The sequence below is a fragment of the Podarcis pityusensis genome (assembly GCF_964106645.2).
Source record: "Podarcis pityusensis genome assembly, chromosome: 9".
NCBI lineage: Eukaryota > Metazoa > Chordata > Lepidosauria > Squamata > Lacertidae > Podarcis > Podarcis pityusensis.
The window spans coordinates 75,407,874-75,419,284 of NC_138034.1; positions in this window are offsets into that span (position 1 = coordinate 75,407,874).

An 11,411-nucleotide genomic window follows, 5' to 3' on the forward strand; every position below is an offset into this window, starting at 1 on the left:
GCAAACTCGGCCCTCCAGATGTTTTGGGACTACAACTCCCATCATCCCCAGCTAACAGGACCAGTGGTCAGGGATGATGGGAATTGTAGTCCGAAAACATCTGGAAGGCCGAGTTTGCCTATGCCTGCCTTTAATATTTTCTTTTTCAAAGCTTTGGGTGGGTTTTGGATACATTTTAAAGTAAATTCCTCCCCAAAATGAATTCCTGCAAGGGAATAGGTCTGCAAGTGCAGCAGGAGACCCTCCACTCACCCAGATGGCTTAGAGTCATCCAAATCCCAGCCTTTCCCTCTCTCTCCTGCTTTAATCAAAATTTATCCGTCGGGAAGGGGGGGGATCTAATAAATATTATTATTATTATTATTATTTTAAAAAAGGTCTGCTGCCAACAACTTGTTTGTGATATCTAAGTGACCCACAGCACCCAGCAATAAAACGGCTAGCACATTTGCAAAGCTAAGCAGGGTCCTGTATGGTTTCAAAGTGGATGGGAGACCATGTGTTGAGATTCCTGCATTGCAGGGGGTTGGCCTAGATGACCCTCAGGGTCCCTTCCAACTCTTTGTTGTTGTTGAGTCATTTAGTCGTGTCCGCCTCTTCGTGACCCCCTGGACCACAGTATGCCAGGCCCTCCTGTCTTCCACTGCCTCCCGCAGTTTGGTCAAACTCATGTTCGTAGCTTCGAGAACACTGTCCAACCATCTCGTCCTCTGTCGTCCCCTTCTCCTTGCGCCCTCCATCTTTCCCAACATCAGGGTCTTTTCCAGGGAGTCTTCTCTTCTCATGCGGTGGCCAAAGTCTTGGAGCCTCAGCTTCAGGATCTGTCCTTCCAGTGAGCACTCAGGGCTGATTTCCTTCAGAATGGAGAGGTTGGATCTTCTTGCAGTCCATGGGACTCTCAAGAGTCTCCTCCAGCACCATAATTCAAAAGCATCAATTCTTCGGCGATCAGCCTTCTTGATGGTCCAGCTCTCACTTCCATACATCACTACTGGGAAAACCATGGCTTTAACTATACAGACCTTTGTTGGCAAGGTGATGTACATAGCTTCTCCCAAAGAGGCCTGGGAACTGCAGTCTGCCCTTCAGAGAGCCACAATTCCCAGCGCCCTTAGCAAACTACAGTTCCCAGCATCTTTTGGGTAGAAACCATGATGTGCTTTAAAGCTTTGGTATGGGTGTGACCCTATTTGCAAAAGGACAGAACAACACTGTCAGTTGTCAGCCAGCAGGGGGCGCTCCAAGATTGGGTTTGCAATCTGCCATAGTCTTAAATCCAATAAACACACAAGACGTAACCGGCTGTACGTTTGAAAAAATAATATATACTATTCATTGTATTGAATTGTAGATTTCAACAGAAATAGCTCATAAAGTTCAACGAAAAACGTAGAAGACCCAGTGGATCAGTTCATTCTCTAATCAGTTTATGCATAAGGTCCTTATATGTGAAAGTGTCTATTCCACTTGTCTGTTCATAAAATCCAACAATCCACATGAAAGGTTGTTGCAGTTCCACAGAATCCTTTCACAGAGTCTAAGACAAGGATTTCTGGAATATTAGCCTTGTTTCGCCATCTTGGGCTTCATCAGTAGTACAAACTCATATATGATATCACAGGACAGTGGATCTTATAACATAGTAGAAGGGTCTTCTACTTAGCCGGTTACATCTTGTGTGTTTATTGAATATGTTTCACGTAACCAGAGGTTTGTTGTCGTTTTGCACAGTCTTAAATCCAGCATGATTTGAAATTTCAAATGGAGAGCCAACGATGCCAAAAACGTAGAGAAGAGAGAAGCAAAATACATTCATTGCAATCCACTAAATTCATATTAAACAATTAAAATTCGTAGTATACCCACACTTTGTTTCAAATTTGGGTTTTTGTTGCCTTCCATCTCTTAATCTTATGTATTCAAGTAATTTAGTACATTGGGCTGCTTCCTAAACTTTCTTATCCAGTCTCCCCCTGTTACAGGTTTTTTTGCTGTGATTATATATACCGCATAGCTGTGATTCCTGCATTGCAGGGGGTGAGACTAGATGGCCCTTAGGGACTCTACAACTCTATGGTTTGCCATAATACATTTAGCAACTGTCAAAAATAAGAAAACATTATAACTCAGGCCTTAAGCATCCCAGAATACTATGCTTCTATAAAAGCTTCAAGCTTTAGCTCATATTCAACTGCTGTTTGAATTCCAGCTAAGTTCTATTCAAAATAGACCTACTGAAATTAGGGGCCCAAAGCTTGCCATACCCATTAATTTCAATGGCCCTACTCTACTCTGATAAACGTTAGATAAGGATTTGCAAAGAGCCCTGCAGCTGGATCAGGCCAAAGGGGCCCATCTTAACACGAGTCAACAGTGTGATGATGCAGCAGCAAAAATAAGCGAGTGCTTTTGCACACACAAAAAAGCAACTTTTTCTTAGTAACAGCAATAATAATCATAATATATCCCCTGAATCTCCTATGCTGTGATGGAAGCCTGCCTGTTTTGCACCACCATGCCCTGAAAGGCTGCGAAAATCAAAGCAACAGAAACTAGGAAATTGCAAGGGTTCTTTGAACTCATTCCCCTATCCAGCACAGGAGCAGTTTTAGAAGGTGGCGTTCCTTTCCATTTGCCTGCCTTCAAAGTTTTCCTCCCAAATAAATGCCTGTGTGTGTGTGTGTGTGTGTGTGTGTGTGTGTGTTGTGTGTGTGTTGCTGCAAGAGGAGACTCAACACAGAAAAGCAAGACCAGGCTTGAAAGTTGTGCCTTTGGGAGAACTTTAGTGGAGGTTACGAATTTTCAGACACTCCCTCAGTTCGCTTCCCACGCTTCTCCTTGCCTGGGGGCCAAGACTCCCAAGTCCAGCTCCTCCCCTTCAGATTAGGGAGCCAAACCAGGGAGGGTGCAGCTTCTTAACCCTTCTTGTGCTTCTCTGCTAACTCCTGGCAGTTTCCAGAGAGGCTTTTTAAAAGGACCGTGCAAAAGAGGACTTCGGTTTTCTCAAGGGGTCAGCAGTTACGCATCCTTGGCCACTATGAGAAAGTCCTCAGGCGTGGGGGGGGGGGACAGCATGGTATAGTGGTTAGAGTGTTGGGCTGGGAGCCTTGATTCCAATCCCCACTAACGCATGACGCTGCTTTGCTTGACCCTGGGCTGCTCAGCATCTCCTGGCAGAGTCTACCTTGCAAGGTTGTTGTGAGGGAGAACCACCGTATGGTGCAAAAGGGGGAGGTGAAATGCAGAGGGAGAGAGTTGCTCTTTCTTTATTTCCCAAAATATCACAGGCAAGATGGGAGGGGATGGAGAGGGGAAGGTGACCTTTCGGCTGCTGAGTCAAGGTGTCCTGGAAAAGGTGAAGACGGCAAGAGATGAGGGCCAATCCTAGGCCAGTTTATCAGAAGAGGTCCCCTCCAGTCCCCATCTTTCCCGCTCAAAATTTATGATCTGTTTCCCACCTACACAGACACAGACACATGCTTCAGACATCATATCAAAATGATTGTAGCCCCTTTGAGCCCATTTTGCAGGGTTGCCAACTGCTGGTGGTGAGCACAGATTTGTATGCAAAAAGAACAGAGTGGAGTTTAAAAAAAAAGCTGGCAACCCTGTTTCTTTCTCTTGTTTATGTCTTCTCTCTACCTCTCTCTTAAATCAGAAGCGGTGAAGGTCCTGTGTGAGTGTCTGGAGGCGGTTGGAGGATGGATGGCGGCTAACAGATTGAGGTTGAATCCTGACAAGACAGAAGTACTGTTCTTGGGGGACAGGAGGCGGGCAGGTGTGGAGGATTCCCTGGTCCTGAATGGGGTAATTGTGCCCCGAAGGACCAGGTGCGCAGCCTGAGAGTCATTCTGGACTCACAGCTGCCCATGGAGGCACAGGTCAATTCTGTGTCCAGGGCGGCTGCCTACCAGCACCATCTGGTACGCAGGCTGAGACCCTCCCTGCCCGCGGACTGTCTCGCCAGAGTGGTGCATGCTCTAGTTATCTCTCGCTTGGACTACTGCCATGTGCCCTACGTGGGGCTACCTTTGAAGGTGACCCAGAAACTGCAACTAATCCAGAATGTGGCAGCTAGACTGGTGACTGGGAGTGGCCGCCGGGACCACATAACACTGATCCTGAAAGACCTACATTGGCTCCCAGTATGTTTCCAAGCACAATTCCAAGCACAATTCAAAGTGTTGGTGCTGACCTTTAAAGCCCTAAATGGCCTCAGTCCAGTAGATCTGAAGGAGCATCTCCACCCCCATCATTCAGCCCGGACACTGAGGTCCAGCGCTGAGGGCCTTCTGGCGGTTCCCTTGCTGCGAGAAGTAAGGTTACAGGGAACCAGGCAGAGGGCCTTCTCGGTAGTGGCACCCGCCCTGTGGAACGCCCTCCCTTCAGATGTCAAGGAAATAAGCAGCTATCCTATCTTTAAAAGACATCTGAAGGCAGCCCTGTTTAGGGAAGTTTTTAATATTTGATGCTGTATTGTTTTTAACACTCGATTGGGAGCTGCCCAGAGTGGCAGCTGCCCATCAGCCAGATGGGCGGGGTATAAATAAATTCTAATTCTAATTCTAATTCTAATTCTAATTCTAAATTTCTTATTCTTATTCTTATTCACACCGCCTGCCATGTTCCCATCAGCCTTCCCTGTTGCCATTCCTTCACTGAAGTTTTATTCCCTCCGCAGTCTTTCCCAATTTAGAATTCTCCATTATTTGAGGGTAGCGTTCTTTCCCAAGCCTTGTGCTTAAAATCCTGAGGACTGGGGGTGGTTTGCTCTTCGGCAAAAAGTGAATAATAAACATTTTCTTTTCATTGCAGGCCTCAGGAGAAAGCATGGCCAGGCAACAAGAAGTGCAGAAATAGTATTTCTCAAGTTCGTCCCTGTGTGTGTTTGCAAATGAATTATGACCTGTTCTCTCCACTGCAATAAACTTGACCAGTTAAATTACAGAACCCAAACCATTGTGACTCCTCTGCCACACACCTCTTAACCTGTCATGAAATAAAATCGTGCCAAGTGGCCAGGGGGAAAAAATACCAACCAATGGACAGAGAGATCCAAAGCCTTTGCAGGATGGGATTTGTGATTTTAGAAGGCGGAGGAGGTCCTGTTCTCCAGCGTGGGACGGAGGGAAAGGGCCTCTCTCTAGTCACATGAAGGAAGGTCCCATGTGCGAGGTTTGAAGACCGAGTGCGGTGGCTTAGCATAACAGTGATTCACAATTCCGGGAAGACTTGGCACAGAGTCCGGAAACCCGAGATCTAAAGCTGAGCAGGAAGGGCCTGCCCTCCTCGCCGTACTTCTGCAAAAGTCAGCCAAATTCACATTGCAGGGCCACGTGAGAGGGTTTCCCTCAGCCTCACACGTGCCTCTCTGCCCTCCAAAAAAGAGCCATTATTTAAACCCAAACACCCCCCTGCTGCAAAGCAACATCCTTGTTATATATGACCATGGTTGTCGCTGAGGTTGTTGGTTTTTGTATACTTCTCGTTGGTGTTTTGTGCATATGTATATACAGTGGTACCTCGGGTTAAGTACTTAATTCATTCCGGAGGTCCGTTCTTAACCTGAAACTGTTCTTAACCTGAAGCACCACTTTAGCTAATGGGGCCTCCTGCTGCCGCCGCACCGCTGGAGCACAATTTCTGTTCTCATCCTGAAGCAAAGTTCTTAATCCGAGGTAATATTTCTGGGTTGGCGGAGTCTGTAACCTGAAGCGTATGTAACCCGAGGTACCACTGTACATAGACAGATCGCAAACACACACATTTATTATTTCCTAAAATGTATACGCCACTTGATTGTCAAAAGCAAACAAACCTCAAAACAGTTTACTACAACACAGTTATTTGTTAAAAAAACCCAAAACGATCAAAAAGATTAAAACCAGCCATAAACTAAGACACACACCAACATTCTAGGTAACTAGGTTGGCTTGCCCAGTGCTATTTTCCTAGAAAAAGAGGTGCCAGATCTCACCATGACCTCCTGCCCTCTTAGAATGGCCAAGGCACCTACCTGAGAGGTGCTGGAGCTGAGCTCTGGCTGGGGGGAAAAACCCTGGGTTTGTGTAAATAAAAATGTTTTCAAGGGTGTGGTGAAGGAGCCTGCCTGATCTCAAGTGGCAGGGAGTTCCAAAGTATAGGCACTGCCACACTCAACAGTTGAGTTCTTACCAACGTGGAACGGGTATTAGGTGGCACCTGTAACAGTTCCAGTTCTGATGATCAAAGCAGCCAAGAGGTCGTATCTGGGGTAAGGCGATCTCACAGGTAAACTGGTCCCAAGTTGCTAAAGGCGTGTGTACTAACAGTTGTAGAATCATAAGAGTTCGAAGGGACCCTGAGGGCCATCTAGTCCAACCCCCTGCAATGCAGGAATACGCAGCTGTCCCATATGGGGATTGAACCTGCAACCTTGGTGTTATCAATGCCATGTGCTATCCCACTGAGCTATCCAGGCTTGTTGTTATGTTTATGCCCTGTCTTTTGCCCTAACGGGACTCAAGGCGGCTTACGGATAAAATAATAACAGCTAAAAACAATTACACATGAATAGAATTAAAACTATGATTTTACACCATGAACCCTAAGTACCCCCAGAATCACACTGCCATTATCTCCTTCTTCTTTAGGATGGGGACCAAATGCCTTAACTATGGCATGAGAATCTGTTCAACAGGTCCAGCTCCTCCCATCACAGATTCTCTCCAATGCGAACAGGCAGAAAGTCCTACACCTGCAGGCGGAGCTGAGAAAGCGTCCCTGATTCCAGAGCTGCTGCCAGCCCGTGTAGACAAGACAGCAAGGTGGACCAATAGTGTCACTCTGTATAAGGCAGCTGCCTAGGTATATCTCACCTGTTGCCTTCCGGTGAAAGCACAGGTTGTCTAGCTACATTTCTCTGCACCATGTCTGATCTCTAAAGCCCTATTGAATCACACACCCACATATTCATAATAATAATAATAATAATAATAATAATAATAATAATAATAATAATATTTTATTATTGATACCCTGCCCATCTGGCTGGGTTTCCCCAGCCACTCTGGGTGGCTTCCAACAAAATAATAAAAATACAATAAAGCATCAGACATTAAAAACTTCCCTAAACAAGGCTGCCTTCAGATGTCTTCTCAAAGTCAGATAGTTGTTTATTTCCTTGACATCTGGTGGGACGGCGTTCCACAGGGCGGGCACCACCACTGAGAAGGCCCTCTGCCTGGTTCCCTGTAACTTTACTTCTCGCAGGGAGGGAACCGCCAGAAGGCCCTCGGAGGTGGACCTCAGTGTCTGGGCAGAAAGATGGAGGTGGAGGTGCTCCTTCAGGTATACTGGGCCGAGGCTCTTTAGGGCTTTAAAGGACAGCACCAACACTTTGAATTGTGCTCAGAAATGTACTGGGAGCCAATGTAGGTCTTTTAGGACTGGTGTTATGTGGTCTCGGTGGTCACTCCCAGTCACCAGTCTAGCTGCCTCATTCTAGTTGTAGTTTCCGGGTCACCTTCAAAGGTAGCCCCACATAGAGCGCATTGCAGTAGTCCAAGCGGGAGATAACCAGAGCATGCACCACTCTGGCGAGACAGCGGGCAGGGAGGGTCTCATCCTGCATACCAGATGGAGCTGGTAGACAGTTGCCCTGGACACAGAATTGACCTGCGCCTCCAAAATGACTCCCAGGTCCTACAGGGGCACAGTTACCCCATTCAGACCAGGGAGTGCTCCACACCCGCTCACCCCCTGTCCCCCCAAAACAGTCCTTTTGTCAGGATTCAACCTCCATCTGTTAGCTGCCATTCACCTAGGTTGCAAAGTGTACCTTTAAAAATGCACACCCAGAGACACACAGGCATTGTATGCCTTCGCCTCCCCAGGAAGAAACCTGACTTCCATTTCCAAATCAAACCATTTCAGGTGTGGGGTGGGAAACAATGATTTCTTTGCACGTGATGTGGAAACGTCTGCTGAGACAGGCTCATATACCTAACCATTTGGCTTGGGCAGGGCATAGACCACACATACATCTGACTCCAAACCAGTGGGGGCAAAGTCGGTGGTGGGGCCTCCATTTAAGCCCAGAAGGCCCCACACCCTTCTCTGTTGGTAGCTCTAGACACGCCTTGCATTCCAGGCATAGTCCTCCCTTTCATGAATGGAAAAGCATCTCTTGTGTTAAAATGCAAGCAGTCTGAGAAACAGCTGTGTTACTCATTCAGAGGTTGCACAAGTTGGCCGATTATCACCTGGCGCCCTCCAAGGGCTTTGCCCTTCTGCAACTCCCGCCAGGAGGGCGCCAGCTTGGGAGACGGTCAGATCGCACATGCCACTGTTTGCGCATTTATTTTCTTTGCAAATGGCGCAGGTTCGCAAAGGCCCAACAAAATTTAAGCCAGACAAAAGCGGTGAGTGAAACCCCTTGCGTAAGGCTTCCTCGATTTAGGTGCAGGGACCAATCTAACATTTTTAAGCAGAAGAAGCCTGGCAGGATCCTGACCCATGCACCAGGTGTGTCAAAAAGGAGTGTCGGCTTTCAAAACCAGAGCGGGAGCCCAAGACATTTGGTGGCCTGAGGCAGAGAAGCAATCAGCATCTCCACCCTCCAGCAGTCAAGGTGCCCAAGGCCACTCAGGTTATTTTGGTGCCTGAGGCCAAGCAAAAAAAGGAAGAATACAGCAGCAGTACATTAAATAAAAAAGGGATGTGGGTGGCGCGGTGGGTTAAACCATAGAGCCTAGGGCTTGCTGATCAGAAAGTCGGCAGTTCGAATCCCCGCGACGGGGTGAGCTCCCGTTGCTCGGTCCCTGCTCCTGCCCACCTAGCAGTTCGAAAGCACATCAGAGTGCAAGTACATAAATAGGTACCGCTCCGGCGGGAAGGTAAACAGTGTTTCCGTGCGCTGCTCTGGTTCGCCAGAAGCGGCTTAGTCATGCTGGCCACATGACCCGGAAGCTGTACGCCTGCTCCCTCGGCCAATAAAGCGAGATGAGCGCCGCAACCCCAGAGTCGGCCACGACTGGACCTAATGGTCAGGGGTCCCTTTACCTTACATTTAATAATGAGCAATTTGCTTTCTCCTGATACCCCAAGTCAGCTACTTCATTCCATCTAATGGCAGAGCCAGGGCAGGAGACTTTTCTCAGTCCGAGGACCAGTTTCCTTCTGGAGAACTTTCCAGGGGCCTCATGCAGCAGTTTTGGGGGCCATCTGTTAGTGATTCTCCAGTTGCGGTTCCTGCATTGCTGGGGGGTTAGACTAGATGTCCTTTGGGGGTCCCTTCCAAATGCGCTATTCTACGGTTCACACGAGAGAGGAGCAATGGATATAGCCCTTAACTTTCTACATCGAGGCCTTATTCCAGACAGACGGAAGCTACGAGGTTTACACCTGGGCAAGCAATTTCATTCTGACTGGCTTTGGGGAAGGCTGTGCTAGCTAGAGCAGTGAGAGGAGTTCCACAGCCTTGCCAGGGTTTATTTTAAACTTTCAATGTTGACGTGACCAAGGCTCCCTTCCAAGGCATGTGTTGGGACAGCTTCCCAACTTTTGAAGAGCTCACATCAGATTTCCCCCCAAATGCTGCCAGCGAATCGCGCAAGCGAAGGGTTTGGCTTTTTGAACTGATCTGGATAAAGCAGCACGTGGTTCTGCTCTGGGTGGGTAGAGGCATTTCGCTTCCCAAAAACGTGAGCCACGTGAACTTCTGCCCGTTTTGGCAGCCGTCAATTGTAGGTTAGGGAAGCGCGTGCCAAGGAGGCCAGCAGTGGCAACGTGACACAAAGAGGCCGTTTAATTCCTGGTTTTAAAGTTTAAAAAGTTAACCGAGAGCTGCCAGTTGGGATCTGCTGTGAATGCAGTTTATTTTGAAGGCTGTTTGGAAAACAACAGCGCCTTTTCTAACCACCACGAATTCAGTGGGGCTTGTTTATTGATTGCCTTCATAGCTCACCCCCCCCCCCAAAGCTATGGGTATTGTTGTCTCCCACAAAAACTGAGTGGCCCGAGACCACTCAGTGAGCTTCATGAGCGAGTGGGGATTCAAACCCTGGTCTCCCAGGACCTAGTGCTACACTCTAACCACTGCACCACACTGCCTTTGGACAGGATATCTTCTGCAAGCTATTCTTCTGTATTTTGATTGAATAAAGTCTCCAGCTAAGCCAAGCTTGCATTTCAGGTGGTTTACGGCTCGCTAGCCTGTGCATTTAATATGGGAGAAAGCTCCACTGGGCTTGATTGGATTTACCTCCAAGTAAACGTGCACAAGATCAAACCTCTCCATTCTGAAGGAAATCAGCCCTGAGTACTCACTGGAAGGACAGATCCTGAAGCTGAGGCTCCAAGACTTTGGCCACCTCGTGAGAAGAGAAGACTCCCTGGAAATGACCCTGATGTTGGGAAAGATGGAGGGCGCAAGGAGAAGGGGGCAACAGAGGACGAGATGGTGGGACAGTGTTCTCGAAGCTACCAGCATGAGTTTGACGAAACTGTGGGAGGCAGTGGAAGACAGGAGTGCCTGGCGTGCTCTGGTCCAGGGGGTCAGGAAGAGTCGGACACGACTAAACGACTAAACAACAAAACATGCACAGGATTTGCTCTTAAACCTATATTCCCACATTTATAGATTCAACCAAGGCAAAACGTATTACTACTATACTGTAATATTCCTATAGGAGCCACCTCCTCCAAGCTGATTTGAACCTGGCAACCCTCATTCATGTCTCTGAGGTCTCAGAACTGGACTAAAGAAATGTTATTTGCAGAGCGCTGCCTTAGAAGATTCAAATCCCATTGATACCACGGTTCTGGTACCTAGTCCTCATGAAAGTTTTTAACATTTCTAGGAGGAAAGCTAGGATCCCACCTGCACACACTGGTGTGTGTGTGTGTGTGTGTGTGTGTGTGTGTGTGTGTTTCTACAGCTTTGAGGGGTAGCCCCACACAGTCATCCTATCCCTGCCAGGTATTTTTTGTGGGGGTGGCATATGAATTGAATGTGGCAGTAGCAAAAGTAGATAAGAGGGCACAGTAAGGCCAAATGCCTTGGGAGATGTGGAGGCCAGGCAGGAGACTGTCCTACATAAACCTACATGGTCTACTCTAAGCAATGTGGGCAGTGGAAACAGCCCTTGAGTGTGTTAAGAAACCAGGACAGCAAATAAACCCGACGCCATGGCAAAATACCAAAAGAACTGCAATTTCTGGGTAGAGCAGACTTTTGGGACAGATGGTGCAAAAATTAAAAATAAATTGACAGCCCTTCTTTTCCTAGAAAAATGTTTAGGGGTACTCTCATTTTCCTATTCATATTGAAATACTGCACCCCAATAAATGTTTAGGGGTATGCGTACCCCTACTTCCCCCCCCCCAAAGAAAGGAAGCACTAGTCCTGTGGACAAATCACCAACCCCAGT